Source organism: Triturus cristatus, chromosome 3_1 (assembly GCF_964204655.1).
Source record: "Triturus cristatus chromosome 3_1, aTriCri1.1, whole genome shotgun sequence".
Taxonomy (NCBI): Eukaryota; Metazoa; Chordata; class Amphibia; order Caudata; family Salamandridae; genus Triturus; species Triturus cristatus.
The window spans coordinates 700,488,520-700,511,200 of record NC_140583.1 but is presented as its reverse complement, the minus strand read 5'-3'; the positions used below and the strand labels follow the sequence as shown (position 1 = coordinate 700,511,200).

The following is a 22,681-nucleotide window of genomic DNA, read 5'->3' as shown; positions in this document are numbered from 1 at the left end:
ACCCTCAAGGTGCACGGGTAGGGCCAATGCTCGGCAGTCGTTGGCCAAGATGGCAGCTGGAAGGATCCGAGTCACAGCCGATCGTAGCCTGCGATCATGTGGACTCGCGGGCCGCTGTCAGTCGCAGATAGCAACACCTAAGCTTCTGGACGATGGGCGAATTGCCCTGCACCGGTTTACAGGCCCGATGACAGGCAATAACTGTGGCTGCAGGACACGGCGGAGCGGAGACCCAGAGAGACGCGTCTCAATCCATTCGTTTCTGTTGGACTTGGCCCTTTTTGGAAGGTTCACCCCTAAACTTTTTGCCGTAGCTCTGACATGGTGTTGGTGGTTTTAGGCCTCTGGGCACTTTAGCACTGTGGCCCAGTGTAAAGTGCGTGCGCTGTGTGTGTATTTGGTAAGGTTGGCCTGCCCTCCCATAGGAATGCATTGGGGATTCCCTGATCAGTGTGTGTCAGTGGTAATTCCTGAATGGGAGGACTAACGTAGTCAATTCTAGTATGTATGAAATTGTGAGAATAAATGCTGCGCAATGGTGTGCGCAGATTTATTATGACTGTTGGAGAAATACCACTTTTAGAAGTTGGCATTTCTGTGTGCTATGTGTCTGCCTGCCGGATATGAATTGCAAGTATGGCTTGTGAGTGACAGGTGCTGGGAGGTGTGTGTGGCTCCAGGAGGGGCAGTGTGAGTCAGCACTAGGCTGAATAGGACATCTGTGCTGGGAGAAGTGGGAGGAGTAATCCCCTAACCCTGAATAGGCCTGTGCCCAGCCTGCACAATGCTGGCTCCGCCCCCTGTGGCGCGTCTGATCACCTAGCCCCTACCTGACAAAGGGGAAGAGGAGCTTGCAAAACAAAGTGCTCCAAATCCCCCCTGAACCAGTTGCATCTGGTTCCCCCATGCCCTGCACTAACAGACAAAGGAAATGTTGGTATAAGTAGAGGGGCTGTGACCCCATGAAAATGTTCAGTTCCATGATGCTGTACTGATCCTGCTGGGCATACTACTGCTGGGGCCCAGGAGGGGCTGCCATGAAGGCTTACCTCCCTGGGCCCTGCATTGCCCCTTCATCTCTAAGGATGTTTGGGGCCCTTCTGCTTTTCTTGCTAGAGTCCAGGACCTTCAGGACTTTGTCTGCCTCTGGTGCCCCTTGGGAGCGCTTTATTTTAATTTCCCCAGAGAAAGGCAGCGTGGGCTGCGCAGCGCTGAGCTGCAACCCTTTGTTTTGAAGGAATCTCCGTTGTAGGGAATTCCCCTGCATTGCTGCGAGTAGCGGGTGCCCACCTCGCGGTTGGGCCTCCTGCCAGCGGGAGCCTACCCCGCTTTATGGATTTTAATTGGCGGTAGCCTACCCCGCTTTATAGTGCCTTTGTTGGCAGGTGCCCACCACGCTTATTTTTGTGTAAGTTGCGGGTGCCCATCCCTCCATTTCTTTTGGTTTGTTGAGGGGGCCCACCCCGCCTCGGTGGTTACTTTTGCGGAAGAGGGAAGCCGTCGGGAGAAGTTGCCGGGCCGCTGCCAAGCGCGACCCGGTAGTCCGGCCCCACTACCTGCTAGTAGGCTTGGCCTCATGCAGGCAGCCGGAAGTCTGCGCGGGGCTCCCGTAAGCCTGGGAGAGCCCTGTGTGCTGCCGCATTTGGGTGATTACGGTGGAGGGGGTCCGAGGCATATTGTCGGTGCCTGCCCCCCCGCATTGGAAGAAGAGGAGTCCAGAGCAAGGAGTCCGGTGAGTGGAGCTGGTGGGGAGGGGGTGTATGTGGAGGCACGCTATCGGTGCCTGCCCCCTTTGTTGCTCTCCCAAGGCACAGTTTTGGTGCCTGAGTGGTCCCGCCAGAGAGCGGGCCGCTCCCACTTTATTGGCATATTTATTTTGGGGCCCAGAGGGGCCCGTGCCCCTTCCAGTTTGACAAGTCTACAGCTGCCCTGCTTGCTAAAGGGCAGTTGCAACGAGGGGACAACTTGATTTAGAGAAGCCCCGTGGGGCTGAAGAGGCACAGATGTGCCAGGGCCCTTTACTTAGTTTTTATCCTCATCTGCACCGCACCAGTGCGGGCAGCTGCAACGTTTGTGCAAAATTGTTCAGAGGGCCTAGTGAGTGCCCAGGCCTACAATTCATCACAGCTGCATGACAATTAGCGTCAGCTGCCATGTTTAGGCCACAGTTCTTTTGGGGGCCGTTTTGAGTAAGATAAGAGTGACATGCACTCCTCTGCCCCAGCGCAATTGCGCACTTGCGAATTCTGCTGCTTTGGCAGCCGCCCTGACATTTGGGACATAGACCCTTGAGAAGACCAGTTGGCCAGGGGGACAGTGAGGTGAATAGGGCGCCAGGCCCTAAAGTGATTTATGTGGTGCGCAGGAAATGGGATTAATTTACTGTGTTTTAGGCACCGTGATTTAGGCCTCTACTGTGTTTTATGTTATGAGGTTTTGCATACTATGGTTTATGCTAGTGCGATTTACACCTCTACTGTGGTTTATGTTATGAGGTTTTGCATAATGTGCGTTATGCTTGTGAGGTTATCCTCTACTGTGAGTTATGCCCCTAATGTGAGTTATGCTTAGAAGGTTATGGTCTAATATGTTTAGGCTTATGAGGTTGGCGCAGAATATATTCCACGCCTCATGTGATACTGTGCATAATATGGGTTGTGTTACAGAATGATGCTGAGTATAGTGTTTGCCAGTAATTACTGGTTGTTTTCTATGCTTATTATATGTTCTACATTTACTAAGTTCACTTTGTGGTGGTTCTGACAGTGGTCCAAGTGGCCCTGTCATGTGTGTATAATTCCCTGTAAATATTGCCTAGTGCCAGGTGGCACAGTAAATATTGTGTGATTGCTAGTCTAATGTGTTTTATGATAATACAAAGGCTATTTTTTATATAACCTTATGTGGAGTTCCTTTTGTGGTGTGTCTAGTGTGTTGTTGCTGTGTGTGTGTTGCGCAATATCTTTACACATTGCCTCTGGGATAAGCCTGAATGCTCGTTTGTTCTCATTTGATGCACGACTTCGCATATGCACTGGATGAAATCAAGAATGAAAAAACTTCAATCTCACACGTAAAAACAACTAGATTACGTTATATTTTATTAATTCTTTACACACATTACTATTTCAATGAGGGTAAGTAGAAATTTCATAACGTGTCCATCATTTAAGCACTTGAATACACATTAAAATAACATACTAAAGCTGGTTAAAAATATATGAACATATATTATTCAATGAATATGATTTAATCTAGTCTATAATCCTCTGCATGCTTTTATGATACAGTAACTACGTTCTCTCATGTTCATTTTTCATGTTTTCTGCAATGTGTAATTGGTGCACGTTTATTCATAGGTTACTCAAATTGTCTCATGGTCTGTTTATGTGTCACTTGAAGATTTACCAGCTTTCCAGCTGCATGACTACCTACGGTGGGAAGTGACGGCCAAGAAAGGGAGTCCACACTGGGTGAACACACAGCCCCAGGTGCATGGTAATGGAATGACATCAGCAGGAACGAGTAGCAGGAGCATTGGAAAAGTAGCACTTGTTCTACCAGTGACATGGGACGGTTGCGATGTGTCTTTACAAGAAAATACACGGTCAGCCAAGAAGCAATGTGCCCGCACTAGCAATGCTAGTGCATATAAAGACGACCCACGCTGTCTAAACATAAAGCGATGTTTCCCCTAAAGTCACAATGTCCAGCAAACCAAAAGTGTGGGCACCTTTAAGGGAGTTACGGTACACTCCTAGTGGTTCTTTCTTCCAGCACAAATCACAGAAAAGAAAAGTACCATGTTTCCTTAAAAGTTAGTGATGTTGCGTAACATACAGAGCTGCCAACTGTGTACCCAGGGGAACAGGGTTCGAGTCTGTGTTGGCTCTACAAAAAACATGATGATGGTAATGGTAATGGTCAAGAGACCGCTCGCGCACATGCTATCAGCTCTGCGGCCGTAATAACTGTAACTGCCTGGGACACTCGTTCTGGTCTCAGCGTGGTCCCAACTGCTTTTCGCGGGCCACGCCCCTTTATTTATAGTAAGCGCGTGACATCACGCGCCAGCGCTAGCACAACACCTCCGACGTGGGTAGACTGCACCGCTACCCCGCGTCGGAGAATACTACATTCCTTCTAACCTTTATTAAACAACAAACAAACATTGATCATGTAGATCTGTTACCAGTCACTAGAATTCCAGTCCCAGGTCCGTCACACCATGAAGTCGGCCAGCCGGGAGGATGGAGCCGTATTTCTTCTCAGGCCATATTTGGAGTGCTGTCCCCATGATGACGGCAATGATGGGGTCATCCCCTGCGAGACCTCGCTCCCAGGGGATCTCACCGGGGAGCTTGGCAGACCTCCGACTGGTGTTACCGGCAATGAAAGGGCGCCCTGGTCGGATCGATTCTCATCTTCGGTGGGGGTCGTCCCTTGATCACCTACTGGGCCTTACTCCACTGGCGGATGACGTGGTCTGGTGTCCAGGTGTTCTGACAATGGCAGGTCCGAAGTTCCGGCATGCACCTTTTTGAAGAAAGAGATGTTGCGTGTGACTTCCTCAGTTCCTCTTCTTGCTGTTATCATGGTGCCGGTTAGGCGGATGACTGTCCAGGGCCTATGTTCAAATGGGAGCCGGAATTTGCTCCCAGGGTACCTGTCCTTGATATAGACTCTGTCTCTTACTTGAATGGCTGTCATTCGGGCTCGTCGGTCGGCGCTGGCCTGGTCATTGGAGTTGGTCCTGTTGGCTAGGACCTTTCCGGCGTCAATCTGAGACGGGGTCCAGCTTGGGTGATGCAGGATGGTGTCTCGCACAACTCGGCCCATGCTTGCCGGTCCTGGAGCTGCCTCTGTCGTGAGATGAGGCGTCAAACGGTATTCTCTCAGGAAACTATAGATGGCTCTCTCGAGCGGTGATCCATCGGCATGCGCGATGCGTATTACTTTGTTGAGAGTACGCATGAACCTCTCCACTTCCCCATTTGCTTGAGGCCAGTGCGGGGTCACTTTCCGGTGTTGAATCCCCCAAGCCTTGAGATAGTCAGCAAACTCTTGCCCTTGGAAGGGTGGGCCGTTGTCTGTTTTCACCACTTCTAATATTCCGTGGGTGGCGATGGTCTTTTCGAATTTTGTAATGACCTCTGCGGCTGTCTGACTTCCCACAACCTCAACCACTGGGTACTTCATGTAGTCATCGATGATCACTAGGGCATAGCGTCCATCGGGGAGGTGACCAAAGTCTGCACTCACCCGCTCCCATGGCCGTTGGGGGTGAGGGTGATCCGGTTTACTCGACGCCTGGCACCACGGGCATGTTCTGACTGTTTGCTCAACCAGTGGGTCCATCCCTGGGAACCATACCTTGGCCCTCAGCCGACTCTTTGTCTTCACCATGCCTTGATGTCCCCGGTGTGCGAGGTCCACCGCGTGTTGAGCCAGACTTGATGGGATCACCAGTTGCGGGCCTCGGAGCAGACAACCACTGTGAGTTCATCCTTGACCCGCACAATTGACTCCAGCACGGTCTTTGCTTGCGGCATTCGTCTGGCCATGGTGGACTGAATGGGGCGCCAGTCATTCGAATGGACCACCGTTAGGGCCAGTTGCAGGCATTCATTCCTCCGGGTGGCTTCTACGATCGTCCCAAGGCTCATGGGAAGTGGTCGGGATCTTTCCAATACAAGCCGGACATATTCCTCCGTGTCTTCGGCGTCCTCTTCTTCTGCTTTGGTGGCCACCCTGGGATGCCTCGAAAGATAGTCCGCTGGATTGGATGAGCCTGGTTTGTATTCCACTCAATAGTCATACTCCTGTAGTTGAAGGATCCATTTTTCAAACCTCGGCGGAGGCTTAGACGCTGACCCTTGAAACAAGGGAATGAGGGGTTTGTGGTCTGTGGACACTGTGAAAGGATGGCCGTACACGTAGACGTGGAAATGTCGACAGGCCCAGTGGATGGCAATCGCTTCTCGCTCTATCTGCGAGTATTTCTGTTCTGTGTCCGTCAGGGAGCGGCTCGCATATGCTATCGGGCCCACTCTCCATTTCCTTGCAATTGTGTGAGCACAGCTCCTAGCCCATATGGGCTGGCGTCCACAGCGACATTGGTGGATCGGGCCGGGTCAAAGTATGATAGTGTTGTGTCTGCTGACAGGGCTGCCTTGGTATCTTTGAAGGCTTGTTCCTGTTCGGGGCCCCATTGCCATGTAGCGGTGGATTTCGTCAGTTCCCTGAGGGGCTTTGTGAGGTTAGACAAATCCGGGACAAACCGCCCACAGAAGTTCACCATCCCTAGGAAACTCCTTATTCCCGAAATGTTGGAAGGTGCTGGGGCTTCCTGTACATCTCTCACCTTGTCGGGGTCCGGGGCAACTCCTTGGTCGGAGAATGTGTAGCCAAAGAAACTGATCTTTCTCTTTAAGAACTGGCACTTCTCTCTGTGTAGGGTCAGTCCGGATTCTTTGATCCTCTGGAGGACCCCGCGAAGTCTCCGGTGGTGATATTCTATCAACGATGCGTATACGAGTAGATCATCGCTTACATTCAAGACCCCTGGTAGCCCGCTAAGGACTTCACGGATGGTGTTTTGGAATACCTCCGCAGCACTTGAGATCCCGAAATTGAGGCGTTGGTAGCGCCTGAGGCCAACATGCGTAGAGAATGTGGTGATGTAGCGAGAGTCCGGGTGTAGCGGCAGTTGGTGATATCCGGACCGGAGGTCCAGCTTCGAGAACCATTTTCCGCCGTTCAGTTCTCCCAAGATGTCGTCAATGGTGGGGGTTAGGTGACGTTCCCTTTTCACTGCGGCATTTGGGAGTCGCATGTCAACGCAGATGCGGACCTGCCCCGGCTGTTTCGGTTTCCATGCCACTACGATCGGGGACACCCAAGGGGTGGGTCCACTGACCTTTTCTATAATCCCTTGCTTCTCCAGTGCCTCCAGCTCTTCTTCGACCTTCTTATGCAAGTGGAACGCAATGCGCCTGTGCCCCAGCGCCACTGGTTGGACTGACTGGTCAATGTGGAGGGAGACTTCTTTCCCTTTCAGGCATCCGATGCCTTTGAAGACGTCTTCGAACTCCTCCATGATGGCCTCCAGTTCTTCCTCTTGTACCGCCATGGCGAATGATATCAGCCTCAGCTCTTCTGCTGATTGTCCGCTTATTAGCATAACGCAATGAAATGCGCCTTATGCAAACCACATGTATCATTATTGACAGCGCCACACAGTGGTGTTTGTCTGCAGGACCAGCCCGGACCAGCCCGTCAATATATTAGAGAAAGCATTTACAATGATTGCCCTGTTTGAAGAGCTAGAAAACTGCTGTTGCAGTTTTGATTCCGTGCTTCAAGTTGTGCCAAGAGAGACGGGGTCAGACTTGCCTGCTCCCCAGCTTGATCTAGGTGATAACTAAGGCTAGTCTGTCAGTTCGTTCATCCCAAATGAGATAGTGCTTCTGTCCCTTAGTGTCCAGGAGGACTGTGGCTAGTAGGGCGAGTCCCAGAATTTGCAAGAAACTGAAGTGAGAGATGGGTGAATGACTCCCTTCTGTCTGACAGAGAGTAGAGACCAATCATACTGTGTACTGTGTTTCTGTTGTTTTTTTTGCATTTGAAAGCTTCTCTTTGGTCCAAATGCTATGGCTGGGGTCTAACCACTTCTTTGATCTAGGTCTAGGAGCTAGTTTCAAGATGTGTCAGGGAGGCGCTGTACTCCACAGAAAACCAGACATACTCTTCCCGAATGCCTTACTTCCCAGCTCAGTGTGGGGTGACATGTCCCTCAGCCGAAAGAACTTCAGGGGTTATTATTTTTTAGTATATGTGGGGTTAATTAGCAGCTGGTGGTACTGTACGCAGGGACGCAAATGCACAAAGTGTCAGGGTGTACTTTTGTGTGGCACACACTTTAATGTGGATCGCCTCTAGGAGCTAGGTCATCAATGCTTGCAGAGGGTGTTGGACCGAGACAACTGGAGGTTGCCTGCTGCTGGGTATGGAATCCGGAAGGCTGCTTTCTGTGCTTGTGAAACCAAGTGAAGCTGTGGTTCATATGGAACTTTCTGTGGGATTTTTCTCAGCTAAGCGTTGAGCTTTGGCGGTGATTTAGGTTTGTGTAACCACATTTTGTGTGTGTGCGCAATGCAGCCTAGCATTTTTAATCTCTGATGTGTGCAGCGGAGTGTGTTAATGATACCACAAAGACCTTGGTGTGAGTTACAGATCACATTTAAATTCCAGTGGGCCAACACTTGCATTCATCCTTTTGAGGTTGATAAGGCCTGTCCCATCGTGTGTGTAATGATTCTGACCTATTACAGAAGGGTGGGCATGAGGGTGTTGGGAATAGGAAAGAGTTTATGGAGTAGGATTAACAGGTCATGAACAGTAGATTTATCATACCCTATGACACTCATATTCTCATTCTGTGGGTAGGTTCTACAGCACAATGCCAAATGCTTATACGTGAAGCAGTTATATCTCAGAAACATTTCTGAAGTGACATTTTTCTTTAACCCCTCTACCACTCAAGCCCCCTGGTCTGTACAGTATGGGAATGCCTGTCTGCCTTTGGGTGGAGGGCATACACAAGTCATGTGTTTCCTCCCACCTCCATCAAGCTTCAATTTTTCAGTTCAGTTCGTCAGAATTTGCTTACGTGTGCCATGTGCTACAGTCTTTTTTCAGTGGCACCCAGCTAGCAAAATCTACAAAGAATTCATACCAGGTTGAGTCCAGGAAGATGGCAAATATATGTGCGATTTATAAGAGGCTTTTTGTGTTTGCATGTATAAGTTAATACAATACATGCAATCGGGTTGTATGTGTGTGAGCGCATGCAGAAGGAGGCCAGCATATCTAACCATACATTTCAAAGCATATATGGACCTAAATTTGTGTGTATAGTAAATGTCCGATTTCTGTTAAAACACCCGAACGTTTGTGTGTCAACCCTTAAAATCGGATGCCATTCTCTTGCATGTTTGCACCTGGCATGCCTACTGTGCGCAAGAGAGTCTGGGTACCTTTTGTAAAATGTATCAACACAACAAAGTCCGGTGTTGTGCACCTCCTAGATTAGTAGATGAGCACCGTAAACTAAAATTGGTGAAAGTGTGCTGGTGGCATGCTTGATTTGTGCCTCCAATCCTGATTCAGTTCTTGCAATTCACCTCAGGTTTTTTAGAGCCTTTCCAGGCTCTTCACTGCTTGTTAGACCTGGTACCATTGGAGTCTCCCTTCCATTTTTTCTGATTGCCCCTTCTGTTTTTGATATGTTTGCTGGTTTTAGATGCTTTGGGCACTGTGCCACTGCTTTTCAGTGCCACTGTGCAAGTGCTCCCTATGTTAAATTGATGTATTGATTAGTGACTCCATGATTGGGATATTTGATTTACTTGTCAGACCCTAGTAGTGTGCACCATGTGTGCTCAGGGCTTGTAAATCAAATGCTGCTGGTGGGCTTTCAGCACTGGTTGTACCACCCACAGATTGTAAAGTGTGTCTCAGGCCTGCCATTGCAGAGCCTGTATGCAGTCTCTGACTGATCTGTCAATTTGGCAAGTGCACCCAATTGCCAGTCCCTAAACCCTCCCTAATCTTCATAGAATACACCCCTAAGGTAGGCCCAAGGGCAGGATGCATTGTAAGTATATGGTAGGACATGCCCTGGTGTGTGTGGCATGTCCTAATAGTGAATTACAGCCATTTTTGTTTTTCACTATTGCAAGGCTATCTGTTCCCCATAGGCCAAAATGGGCAGTTTGATTATAACATCCTATAATCCTAACTAACCCAGGGAACATGGTGGAAATTCGCGTTTAGCATGCCTGAAACTCAGAATTATAAAATACATCTTTTAGTGAAGTTGGTTTTAACATTCTGTGTTTGAAAATACCACTTTTAGAAAGTAAGTGTTTTCTTGCCTAACAGTCCAAGCCTGCCTCTGCTAGATTGTGTATTGTGTGTCTGGGTTTGTGAGTGACAGGGGCTGGGGGATTCCAGGAGACAGGGTGAGTCAGCACAGGGCTGAATAGAAAGATCTACATGTAGATGGGTTGGATGATTTGCACCTGGGACTTGAATAGGGCTGTGCCTTCCCTCCACAATGCTGGCTCCACCTCCTGTGGTGCGTTTGATGTCCCTGGCCTACACTGTGAAAGGAAAGAAGGAGTCTTGTCAGCAAAGTGCTCCAGGACTGACCAGAATTGGTTTAGACTAGGCACAGGCCTCTCTGCCTTCAGAGAACAAAGAGAATAGTAGTATAAATATGGGGACCCAGACCCCAAGAATTTAGATCACTTCTGGAACAAACCTCTGCCAAGGAGAAGAACTAAAAGAAGCTGTAGGAGTTGGACTGCCCCCCTGCCAGTGTGCTGTGTTGTTGGGTTTGCCTGCAGTGGTGTCTTCATTGCCAAGGAGAGGAGAAGGACCTTTTTAAGAAGCTCCATCATCTTGCAGAATATTTCTCCAAGGGCTTGAATTTGTGCTTTCCTCCTGCTGAAGTCTCAGGGCTACAAGACTTCACCAACCTCTGAGTGCTGCTTCTGGAAACGCTGTTTCAGTTGCCACAGAGGAAGGGAGCTGCAACCGACTCTGACGACCAGCTCTGTGTCTTGACGGCACCGCAAAGAGCACCGTCTGCATCTCGCACCGCAACCCTGGTCTCACCGACGATGGTGCCTGACGCCACCGCCACAGAGCCGCTGTTTGCACCGTGACCTGTGGGCACCGCACCTCGCCCTGCCTGCTGCTGACTTCGACTCCCGAGATCGCATCGTGGCTGGCGCCCTGCTCATAAGTTTCACGAGGGACCGCCTCGTTCCACACCGCATCTGGGCCCACCGACGCCAGCTCCCGCCAACCGACTCTGTCGCTGCAACGCAACCTGCCAGCACCGCATCGAGCACCATCTTGCCCTGCACCGCGCGCCTTGGTCTCACCGACGCTGTCCCAATGACATCACCAAGCCGCTGCCTGCACCGCATTGAGGAGACACCGCACCCTGCACCGCTTCCATCTTGCAACGCAATCGCGACGGTTGCCACATCCAGCTCACACACCCGTGCCTGCCACAACGAGTAAAGGTACTGTGACCGAGTCTGTTCACGTTTGTGCTGACCCGTATCGACTCGGTCAGCTGGAATTACTACTCTTGTTTTCAACATCGTGGTAGCTGGACGAAGCTACCGACTTGTATGAACTTTGATTTTCGAGCATTCCTACCAAGAGCATTATTTTTGATACAGTATTGTGGATTTTTGTCATTTATGGTCTTGTGATAAGTCTATATACAAATACTTATTTTGAATATACAACATGTGTGGTGTCCATCTGTAGTGTTGTCACTTGATTACTGTATGTGTTCACAAATGCTTAACACACTGCCTCTGAGATAAGCCTGTCTTCTCGTGCCAAGCTACCAAGGGGGTGAGCAGGGGTTATCCAGTAGTGTAATTCTCTTTCCCGGACTTAAAAGCCAGGGTCCCTATTTGGTCAAAGGTACCTACCTCTGCCAACTAGAGACCCCCAGTTCTAACACTGCTGTTAAGAGGTGCTGAGAGTTTGTGAGTGAAGGTGTTGTCTGGACATTTTAAATCATATAGCAGCTCTTTTGCTGCTTTCTGGACAAATGTACACTGCAGTGCTGGAGGAAGCCACACGACTGACTTCTCATCACTCGCAAGGCACTATTAGAGGGAGCTCAAACTGCTGCACTGCATTGAATTTGGAAAGCAATTATGTCTGCTGTTTTTTTGGTCTGCACACAGTTCTTATTGTGTTTCAGCAGCCGTTTCATGCAGAGTTTGTACTACAGACCTTAAATGTTAACCAACTTCTCATGTGAATTAAAGGGTGTCATGAATCAACTGTTAAATAAATAGATGTTTAAAACAAAAAAAAAGTTTGTTGGGGAGTTGGCAGTGGTCTGAGAAGCTACACTCAACTCTCAACCCCAAAAAAGTAAACAACTTTTAAACACAGTTAATTTTCATTAAGCAAATTGAGCTGCAGTTGAAAACAAAAGTTTACTTTTTTGAAAGGCAATCACAGACCTGGTGATCTGCTGTTGCCAGCGGGCCACAACCCCTGTGAAGGCCTCCACTGGGAATGAGTCACAATTTGTGACCTACCTCAAGAATATTAAAGTGGTAGGTCTGATTGAAACTGTAGGAAGCTGGCGCTGTATATACTATACCAAAGTAAGGTATAGTGTGCACAGAGTCCAAGGGATTCCCAGAGGTATAGCAGAGGCTGCATTAGATAATCACTAACAGCCCTCTTTTTGGTAGAGTGGTTGAGCAGCTAGGCTTATCAAGAGGGTGTGTTAAGTATTTATTGTATTCACTCAATCAAGACTGATGTTACACACTCAGAGACAGAATCCAGAACAATTAGGTGAGTATAAAAAGATATGCCTATGTTTTTATTTCTAGAACCAAGCAAGACTTGGAACAGGTGAGTGAAATATACTTTCAAATGCAAAACGTTACAAGGAAATGCAATTGTGGATGGAACAATAATGGATACAGGATTGTATTTGCTTTTAAAATAGTTAAAAATACATAGAAATTACTTTTAATTACCAACTTAGAGTACTTGGGGCAATATGCCAAGCTATCACAGAAGGGGACTTACAATTTACATGTAAGTACTACAATTTCTGATTCAAAGAAAGTTATTTTGGTTTTCATACAAATAGTCAGTTCAACAAATTGTTTTGGTGCAAAAATCATAACATTGGTTCCTATGGGAGAAAAGAAGGTTATCGGTTTGCAGGTAAGTAAACGACCTGGGGGTTTGAACCAAAGTTCAGTTGGGCACTCAAATCGCACCACCAGAGGCACTAGAGTGGCCGGGTGCAGAGTGCTGAGGCCCAATGTTAGCCAACGGGGCTAAGGGGCACTTTGGTTAGTGGCTGCTCACGGGTGGGCCACTCAGTCTGGGGAACCAAGCTCCTAAGGTTAAGGTAAGGGCAAAGGGGGTCCCAGATCAGCACCATGTCCACACCACCAGCAGTGCAGGGGCGACTAAGTGCAGGGTGCTTAGGAGGTGTAGTGAGCCCAATGCAATCCTATTTGGTTTGCTGGTTTGGGATTTCAGCTGCAGGCTCAGTCCAGGAAGTCTTCCAGGAAGAACCAACAGCAGGGTAGGTAAGTTGGAGGACCAGGGGACATAGGTGCACCTCAGGTCCTCTTCTCCAGGGTACAGGGTGGCCGGATGCAAGGGTGCCTTTCGAGGTTGATTTTCACCTTACAGGGCTGCTTGAGGTTAGGGGTTTCTCTGTGCAGAGGCTGCAGGCGACGTCGGCAAGAAGTGGAGCGGTTAACCCATGCTGTACTCGGGCTCTGGAGTGCTGGGGAACCTCACTGGGACACGTGAGCCACTTGCACTCGGGCCGTAGGTGATGGGTGCAGTGGTGGTTCTATGCATCGAGTTTCTTCATCCTCAGCAGGCTCATAGTCTTTCTTTGGAGTTTCTTTAGAACAGAGCTGCTGCTCGCATGAGATCTGGTCTTTGTTGAAGGCAGTCAGTCCTCCTAGGGATTCTGGGGGTCGCCGGCTGCAGGACAAGTTGACGTTTGGTGCAGAATCTCCAGAAACTGCGGACTGACAAGAAGGGCTAGGGCCAAGACAGTTTTTCGCCACAGTCTCCCCTGCTGTGCGACTTCTTCCGTCCTTCTTCATCGTAGGTTGCAGGAATCTCTGGAAGTAAGGTTCAGGGTGCCCCTAAATACTACTTTTGGGGGTGTTACAGGGGTGTGCAGGTCAGGACCAATAGGTCCCTTCCTTGGGTTGAGTTCACCCCCTATTATGCCACCCTCCAGGGGGAGGGGGGGGGGGGCATGAGCCTCTCTCTAATTGGCTGGGTTCCCCTAATCTTCAAGATGGAGAGGACTGAGATGTGTGCCTCACCTCGCCTTCCACACCTGAGGGATGGGGTTGGCAAAGATGGGCACTCCTCTCTTCCTAACTTGGTTTTCCTGCTGATTCTTCTGCCCAAAGTGGGAGTCAGAACCGGTGGGAGCCAGTTGCTGGGGGCAGCAAAAAGCAGGGACAGCTTACAAAGGTGTCCGGCCTTCGAAACTTCCCCAGCCTATCCTGAAGGAGGAGGCATGACACCTCTGCCCAGGATGGGCTTTGGTATTGGACCCAGAGAGAGGAGGCCCTCCACCCAGGGTCCAGGAACCTGTCTGGTAGTGGCAAATGGTTGTCAGCCATTCAGATACCACACCAGGGCTGGTCGTTTTTCAGGGGGCATCCCTAATATGCCCTCTGAGTACATATTACATTAAATCCCATAATAGCATGTGTGGGGTTAATGTGCTGACAAGTTTGCTACCAAACTTCCCAGGTTTTAGTAAAGCCATTATGAAGCTGTGGAGTTCATAATACCAACTCCAAGACCGTATATTCTTTATGGCTTTACAGCACTTACAATGTCTAAGAATAGAATTAGACACTGGAGGGGTACAGTGCTCCTGCAACTGTACCCTCACATTGGGGCTAGAGCACCCTACTAGAGGGGTGACTTACCTAGGCCCCAGGCAGTGGGTTACAGGCATGACACACAGAAATGTGTGCCATGTCGACTCTTCACTTTTATTTGCACCAAAACATGCAGCCTACAATGGCAGTGTGTGGGTGTGAAGGTGCAGGGCCTTTAAGGAGAAGCGTACAGGTTTGGAAAGAACACAGGCCCTGGGAACCTGACTTCTGATTGGCAGGGACCCAGGACATATCAAGTCAAAGGGCATCAAGTGTAGCAGTAACCCACATTCCTACAGAACCTCACTCTGAATCTGAATTTTCCGAACTTTCCTATTTGTACACAGGTCAGTTCAGACAATAATTCATTGTTAGCAAACTGTCAAACTGGAGTATTTATTCACACATTTGAACAATGGTAGATTACTTGTTGGCAATCTGGCAGCCAGTGGGTGGAGAGAATAGGAAAGATATTTGCCCACTTGTTCCACCAGCTAATAGAATGGAGCTGTTGATTTTACTTAATGGAAATTGTTAGTTTACGTTTTTGCTATTATTACTATAGTAGGGTTGTTGGCTGCAGATTGAGGTGTTTCAGATTCTAAATGGTTGGAATACATCCTTGAAATCTGTCTAATCTATGTGTCATTGAAGGGATTATCTATTGGCTGGGATGCCACCTTTGTTAGTTGAATACTACATGTATCACAATGATGTTTGTGAATTCAAACAGTGACAGCTGCCTCGGATCGGTGGTGGTGGGATGCGGGGGAGAAAAATAAATTAAATAAACTTACCTTAGGCTGCTGCCTTTCCTCCGTCCTCACTCAGCACTGCAGCAGTAATGGAAGCACCCAGGCTCCGGGACTCTCCAAGCCAATTAGCGTAGTGGTTGGTCTGAGCAGCCTGTTTGGCCGCTCAGACAGTGGAGCATCGACATGTTCTCAACCGGTCTGTGCAACACAGCCCGGTGTAAAGCATACTAAGTGAGCATGACTGTTTGACCGGCCAAAGAGGGGCCGACCAAACAGTCAAGCGCACTTAGGGAGTGCAAACCACTCCTCACACTGGCAAGCACAGACCCATCCAAACCCGACCTAAGGTCTCATTGTTATAATTGTATTTTTATGTTTTACACTGCTCAAAGAGCAGTGGGGGGACGCTCCTCCGCCACTGGCCAGAGACGTTTTAATGCATGGGCAAAGTGGGCTCTGGCCCAGGGCCCCAGCCTTTCAGGGGGCCCCCTGACAGAGTCAGCTCCATTCTCCAGACTTTTGCCCTAGTGACCTTGATTATTTCTTAAACAGATTGTTTTCAATACTGTTTTCCTTGAATTTATGTTTTATGTGCCTGATGTGTTTATGTTTCATGCCATATACAGTTTCTTTTAGATAAAAACAAGGCCTAACATATAAGAAATGGGAGGGCGTCACAGAGATTATTTGCAGTAATATTGGTGAGCTGCTGCTGTGTTACAATATTGAAAACACACATACCTATCCCTGAATATTAGATGTAAACACATTTAGGGCCTTATTTATGAGAAGTGATACATTGCTGTGTGAAAACAGGGATGCGTCACTTCTTAGTGCACCCTCCTTGCGACATGACGGATGCGTCAAATTTACTGTATGTCGCATCATGTCGCAAGGAGTTACAGATACGTCAGTATTTCTGGCGTATCTGTAGGTGCAAAAGTGATGCATTGCTGGGGTGTGTCTGAAAATAGACACAAGTCCAGCAATGTGTCCTTTCACAGGGGGCAAGCCCCATGTGAAAGGGCCTGCATAAGTCTTACACCTGCTATGAGGCAGGTGTAAGATATTGACGCAATGGCCTCCTAGAAGTGGCGGACTGAGTTCTCATAGATTTCAATGTGCCACTTCTACGAGGCTTTTTGCGGGGGAACACCCACTCTGCATACATTATACCTGGCGCAGGTATAATGTGGTGCAGGGGTTTACAAAGTGACGCATCTGCCTAGATGCGTCACTTTGTAAATAGGGCGCAACATGGCACATTTTTTTCGCTGCCGGTGCGTCACAAAAAGCGACGCACCGGCGGCATAAAAGTGAAACAAGGCCTCATGAATAAGGCCCTTAGAATTTGGACGAGTGTTCCTTTGCACTGTCAGGGACCTAATGAAATTAAATGAAATAATGTATTTAATAAAGCGCGCAGCCACTCAGACTAGAGTGTCCTGGCACATGACAGCGGGAGGAAAACGTGCGTAAAAGACCCATCAGTTATTAAAAAGCCAGGTTTTTAAGTTCTTCCTGAAAGTGGATAGGTCTGTGGTTAGTCTCAGAGACCCAGGGAGTCTAGTCCACAATTTTGCACCTAGAAAGCAGAGGGATCTGCCTCCAGTGCGGGCACGGCACATTTTAGGCATGATGGCCAGGTAGGCATTGGAAGATCTTAGGGGTCTAGATGTTGTGCAGTGGTTAACGCGCTTATTTAGGTAGCCGGCTCCTAAGCTGTGGAAAGCTTTAAAGAAGATGGTCATCGCTTTGAAGTTGATCCGTTCTTTTATGCGGAGCCAGTGTAGAGACTTAAGAATAGGGTTCATACTAGTTCTGGGTTTAGGTCTCAGGAAGGCTCTGGCCGCCACGTTTTGTACTACTTGTAGGTGCTGGATAAGGGCTTTGGGAAGACCGAGGTACAAGCTGTTGACATAGTCAAGCTTTGATGTCACCAGAGCCTGCACCACGATCTTTCTACTCTCATGCGGTAACAGTGGCAGGAATTTTTTTAGCATCCGGAGTATGCCAAAGCAAGCTTCAGTTAGAGTTTGGATTGGAAAGCGCATGGAGAGTGTCTTGTCTATGACAATTCCTACGTTTTTGACTTTCTGCTTTTCCGCGGGCGGGGGCAGCAGATCTTTTGTCCACCAAGAGCTCCAGTCAGGCGTTTCTGGATTTCCAAAGAAAATAACTTCAGTTTTGTCAGGATTGCACTTCAGCTGATTGATCTTAAGCCAGTTAAAAACCTTTGTGAAGCAAGACCTAATCATTGCACCGTCAAAGTCGGTTCGTTTTTCACATGTAAAAATCAGCTGAGTGTCATCAGCATAGGAACCAATTTTGACGCTCTCTTCCTCTACCAGAAATGCAAAGGGGGATAGATCTATATTAAAAAGGGTAGGACTGAGAATGGAGCCCTGAGGGACACCTACATTCATGGCCCGAACCGGGGATGAAAAAGGTGGGAGCCAGATGTCCTGAGATCTATTTGCCAAGAAGGATGACATCCATGTGGGACCGTATCGAAGGCCGCCGACAGATCGAGCACTATCAGAACAGCCTTGCCTCCCTGGTCCAGCTTACCCTTGAGAAATTCAGTCACATCCAGGAGAGAGTACTCCGTACTGTAGTTAGCCCTAGAACCGGATTGGGACTCATGAAGGAGCTTCCCATCAACAATGTGTTTTTGGAGAGCCTTGTTTACATGCTTTTCTAATACTTTGGAGAGGGCAGGAAGAAGGGAGATTGGCCTGTAGTTGGCAGGGTCCATCAGTTTGGCGTTTGCCTTTTTTATCTGTGGAAGAATCTTAGCATTCTTAAATAATTTCGGCATTTTGCCTGAGGAGAGGGAAGCATTAAAGAGCTGGTTTATGGTGGGAGCTAATAGGTTCAGGATATTCGCTGGACATGGGTCGGTAGGAGAGCCAGACTTAATGCTTTGGAGAAGGGTCAGTGACTCTTCAAGCTAAAACTCAGGGAAAACTAGTAAAGATGGAGGATCCAAGAGGTGAAATTTGCTATTGGAACTAAGGTAGAAGGTCAGTTCTTCCTCTGAGATGTTACTGAAGGCTTGTTGGATCACGGAGATCTTTTTGTGGAAGAATTGAGCTATTTGCTTAGACCATTCTTCCGTACCTGGCCCTTCCTTTGTGCTTGCTTTCGGGACGGTAAAGGATTTAATTATGCTAAAGATTTCCTTACTCTTATTTTGGGCATTTTCTATTTTGGTTTGAAAGAAGTTTTTCTTGGCTGCCTTCACAAGAATGTAATGAGCTTTTAAGGTGTCTTTATACACCTTCCTGTCCGCAGGTAGATGGGATTTACGCCATTTTCGTTCCATTTTTCTACAATTTCTTTTGCTAGATCTGAGGGAACCGTTAAACCATGGAGCTGGTGAGGCCGACCTCTTTGAGGAGCGGGAAGCAACTGGTACCACTGTACCAATGTTGGTACGGAGCCAGGAATCTATTGAGAGGGTGTCCGAGTCGGGGCAGCCAGACAGCTCCGGTGAGGAACAACCTTGGGCATCTGCTAACATCGGGATGGATATTTTATGGAACGTCCTGTAATTAGGGACCCTGTGCCTTGTGTTAGCCTGAGGGGCTGTGGCAGAGTTGGGAATGACACATTTTAATAGGAGGTGGTCAGACCAGGTAATGGGAAGAGGTAGGCTTGCTTATATGTCAAAGTTGTGAAAGATTTGGTCTAGGGTATGGCCCTTCTCATGGGTGGCAGAAGAAATAGATGGAAACATGTTGCAGGCCTGCAGCGTCCCCAACAAGGAAATTGTTTGAGGGTCTTTTCCATTGTCCATATACATATTAAAATCTCCCAGAATAAGGCAGTTGTTGTATTTTAAGGCCAGGGAGGTGGTGGCTGTATTAAGCGTAGTAATAACATTTCCAATTGCAATGAGAGGTCTGTAAATCAGAAAAACAGCTATGCTATAATGGGGGATAAGGTACAGCAGAAGCCTAAGGACTCTGCACCCTCAATGTTTTCCATTGGTATGGGAGAGCCGTCTAGTTTTCAATTGTAAATTATGGTGACACCGCCCCCCTTCCCACTTGGTCGGTCTCTCCTAAAGATTTTATAATCCGTAGGGATGGCCAAGGTGATAGTAGGGTTGGAGGCTACAGACAGCCAGGTCTCAGTGAGAAATAACAGATCAGGCAGTTCGTCTAAAAGTAGGTCATAAATGTGTGGTTCATGCATTTGCACAGAGCGACAATTTAAAAGGGTGGCATTTAAGTCCTCTGTTTTCTTATTGTTTTTACACTTATTGTTGCGTGGGATGATCTTGGGTGCAAGTTTCCTAGGCTGGAGGAGAGACCAGTTGCACTTATTGCATCGAAAGTCTACCTCCAAGCTCGGATCAGCGGCTGTACACTGACATAATGGTAGCCGCCTAAGGCTAAGCAGTTTTTCCCTATTGTAATATAGTAGAAGAAACTCACCGGAGGGGAACTGGGCAGCATTGCCAGAGCCAGACACCTCCCGGATGGTGACGGGCGCAGAGGGCTTTCCCTTTGGTACATCAGCGGCGCGCCGAAGGCACGCGTCCGTTTGAATCGGGAATATATAGGCTAATGCCTTTGATGAAACTGGACCGCTAACGCAGCTGAGGAAGCGGAAACTACATGGGCGGAAGTGAGGAGCCCGATAGTAGCCCCAGCCCTCCGCACAACGGCGTATCAGCCACGGCGGACCAGAAATGGAGAAAAAGCGAGATGCGAATCGGAGCAGCTAAGGAGATGCAGGCAAGCAGAATCAAGTAAAGTGCAAGTGCGCGTAGGTAGAAGAAATTGTTAAAAAGCACAGAGTAATTCAGCCACAATATACAATTTAAAAAAGTATTAAAAACCTAGTAGCAGGGCAGGAAACACTAAATCCTACTGCTGTCAGCTGCACGCATCTGTTTGCATCAGGAATATATAGGCTAATGGCTATGATGCAAACTGGATCGCTAATGCAGCAGAGGAAGCGGAAACTGCGTGGGAAACAGGGGCTCAAATTGAATCATAAATTCAAAGCTGTTCTGAACAGGGGCCCCCAAAATATGTTTGGCCCAGGGCCCCCAAAATCCTTAAAATGTCCCTGCCACTGGCTTTAAAATCTTTTATCTCTTCCATTCCAAACAAACATTGCAAAAACACGCCGCCTTACATGCACCACCATGTATATATTTGTGTGATACTGTTGGCATCTTGGTAACCTGTCTTGATACAAATCAGTATGAAGATAAGTGAGAGATCTTGTCACACACACACTGAGTGATATGTGTTTGTTCATTGCAGTTGTTATTTCGGTGAGCCAACTACCGGTTATCTTGGCAAACCTCGGCATTTGGAGGCAAGACACAGCTTTGAGGTATATTTTGACTATATAGACATGTTGTACTCAGACATGAGTATTGGTTCAATGAAGTTGATAGCGTTTCTCTGTAATCTACCCTTATAGGGTTGTGCCAGATGGCATATCTTGTCCTGAAGAAACCAAGAGCAGGCGTGTCCTGTGCCTGTCAGTAGCCAGAAGAGGCTGGGCTAGGCCACCCCTTTGGCCCTCCACAGCCCACCATCTGGCTCTAAATCCACCCAGGTAATTGTTTTAGTGGATTTTGCTGTGTCTTTGTGAAGGTGTCCTGTCCTTTATTGCGATTTTGTCTCTTATGCATGGGCAAAAGAAAGGCAGCAGATAACCCTTAGGGCACCAGAAAGGAACCTAAGACAGCCCGCCATCATGCAGCGGAGAATTGTACTCTAAAGGCCATCTAATTGTGGAAGTTGAAGATATGGGAATTGGAGAAATGTGCCAACCACAGAGGTATTAAAGGCCCCAAACTCAAAAATCACTCAATTTTATATGGGTAAACCAAAAAGTGCCTATCATAGTGTAAACATTTCTTCTGTCTTTACTCACTGATTCCAGTGCATGCAAGGTAATTGGATTCCATCACCCTGCATGCTGTTAGGACGATTCTTGCCACTGAATGGCCTCTCTTGGAGCATGCTACAGCCCGCAATGAGCATTGCTTTTCCTCTGCACTGCCAGCTAGTTACCATAACCCTGCTAACTCAGACATCAGCGGGAAGGACAGGATTCAGACTGGCCTAGGCCACATCACCCCTATATCTTTTTACTTAGATAATCTTATGACCACCTTGGGATCCCTGAGGAGTGACTTTAATACAATCAAAGACACTGTTTTTGCACTTTATACACTGGGTATAGACCTTTATACAGCTAATAACAGACTCCTGAAGCTCCTTTTGGTGAAACAATCAAGTACGCATTGTGAACATCTGACCCGCCCTGTTGATCAGCCCTGGTGTGCTTACATCACAGCCATCCCTAACCTCAGCACACCTTTGTGGGGTGGCCATGCTATTTGTAATAACCCCCTAATATTGAACCCTACGGCTCCCATGGCTTCTCTTGTGACCATTGCTGCCTCAATAGTGTGGGTCATGGGGGTTCTTCGGGTACAATGCACATTCTTGGTGGTAACCGTAATGTTGACCACACAGTGAGGGCTGCCCCCATTGTGCTCCTGTGTCTGGCTATTCTTCTATTAATTAAATCTTAAATTAACCGCACACAAGGGCCATGCTAGAAGCACCTCTCGATGACCCCCCGCCTAACCTTGACCAGCTGGATTCTCCACCTGCCAAACGATATCCAAGGCTTTTTACAGATAAAAAACAAAGTCACACACTGGTTAACCAGGTGGGCAGGGACTGATTCAAACATTAATTCTCAGATTAACAAGATACGAAGGGTGAACTGGGTTTGGGCGGTAATACAAACTTTCCACTGGCAATTGCATAGTAGTGACTATCAAGAACAACAGGACTGCTGGGGGTATCTTGCCTTCTTTTAAGGGGTTGGAAAGCACTCCCACAGGTATTGGGTTCAGCCAGTTATGCACACTCGCCCCCATGTGACTTGAGCTTTTTCTGAGACTCACCCTGGTGGTCCTGAGGCTCTCATTTTCCCTCATACTTTCTCTAATAGATTGGAGGCCCTAAGCACCCTTAAGGAGGTGGACTGACAACCCTTCCCTGAGGTACAGAAACTCCAGTCCCGAAAAGAGGAGGGGATGTTCGTTCCTCACCCAGCAAATCAGCTTCCTCTCATGTGATGTCACAGGGCTTCTGGAAAAGGCCTAGGACATGAATTGGCTTCATTTTGTAAAGCCATATCATATGCTGGAGTTCGAGGAAACGTGGTCAGTCAAGATTACACCTTTTCTTGATGGCTTTGCTCATTTCTTTTGTCCTGCAATACCATCTCCCTCTGGACGGGCCAAGGCGGGCTTGCGCACCTTCATCTCTTTGACCCTGAACTGTTGACTGACTGAGGTGGAAACAAATTCCTCACATATTGGGGCAGTCTCATTCACCTTCCGTGATAAAACCACTCTCTTGAGTTTAAATG

The 22,681-nt window shown here is 48.1% G+C and overlaps 1 protein-coding gene and 1 long non-coding RNA gene across 2 annotated transcripts in view; one reads left to right on the top strand and one right to left on the bottom strand.

Moving 5' to 3' along the window:
• The window catches only part of LOC146860813 (sperm-specific sodium:proton exchanger-like), a 4,738,575-nt gene that overhangs the window by 480,677 nt on the left and 4,235,217 nt on the right, over positions 1-22,681 (bottom strand). The window lies entirely within an intron of this gene.
• Positions 20,547-22,681, top strand: part of LOC146860822 (uncharacterized) — a 64,405-nt gene continuing 62,270 nt past the window's right edge. The window contains exons 1-2 of the long non-coding RNA XR_014978871.1: positions 20,547-20,614; positions 20,705-20,842. This is a non-coding gene — a long non-coding RNA (uncharacterized LOC146860822). The remainder of the gene's footprint in view (positions 20,615-20,704; positions 20,843-22,681) is intronic.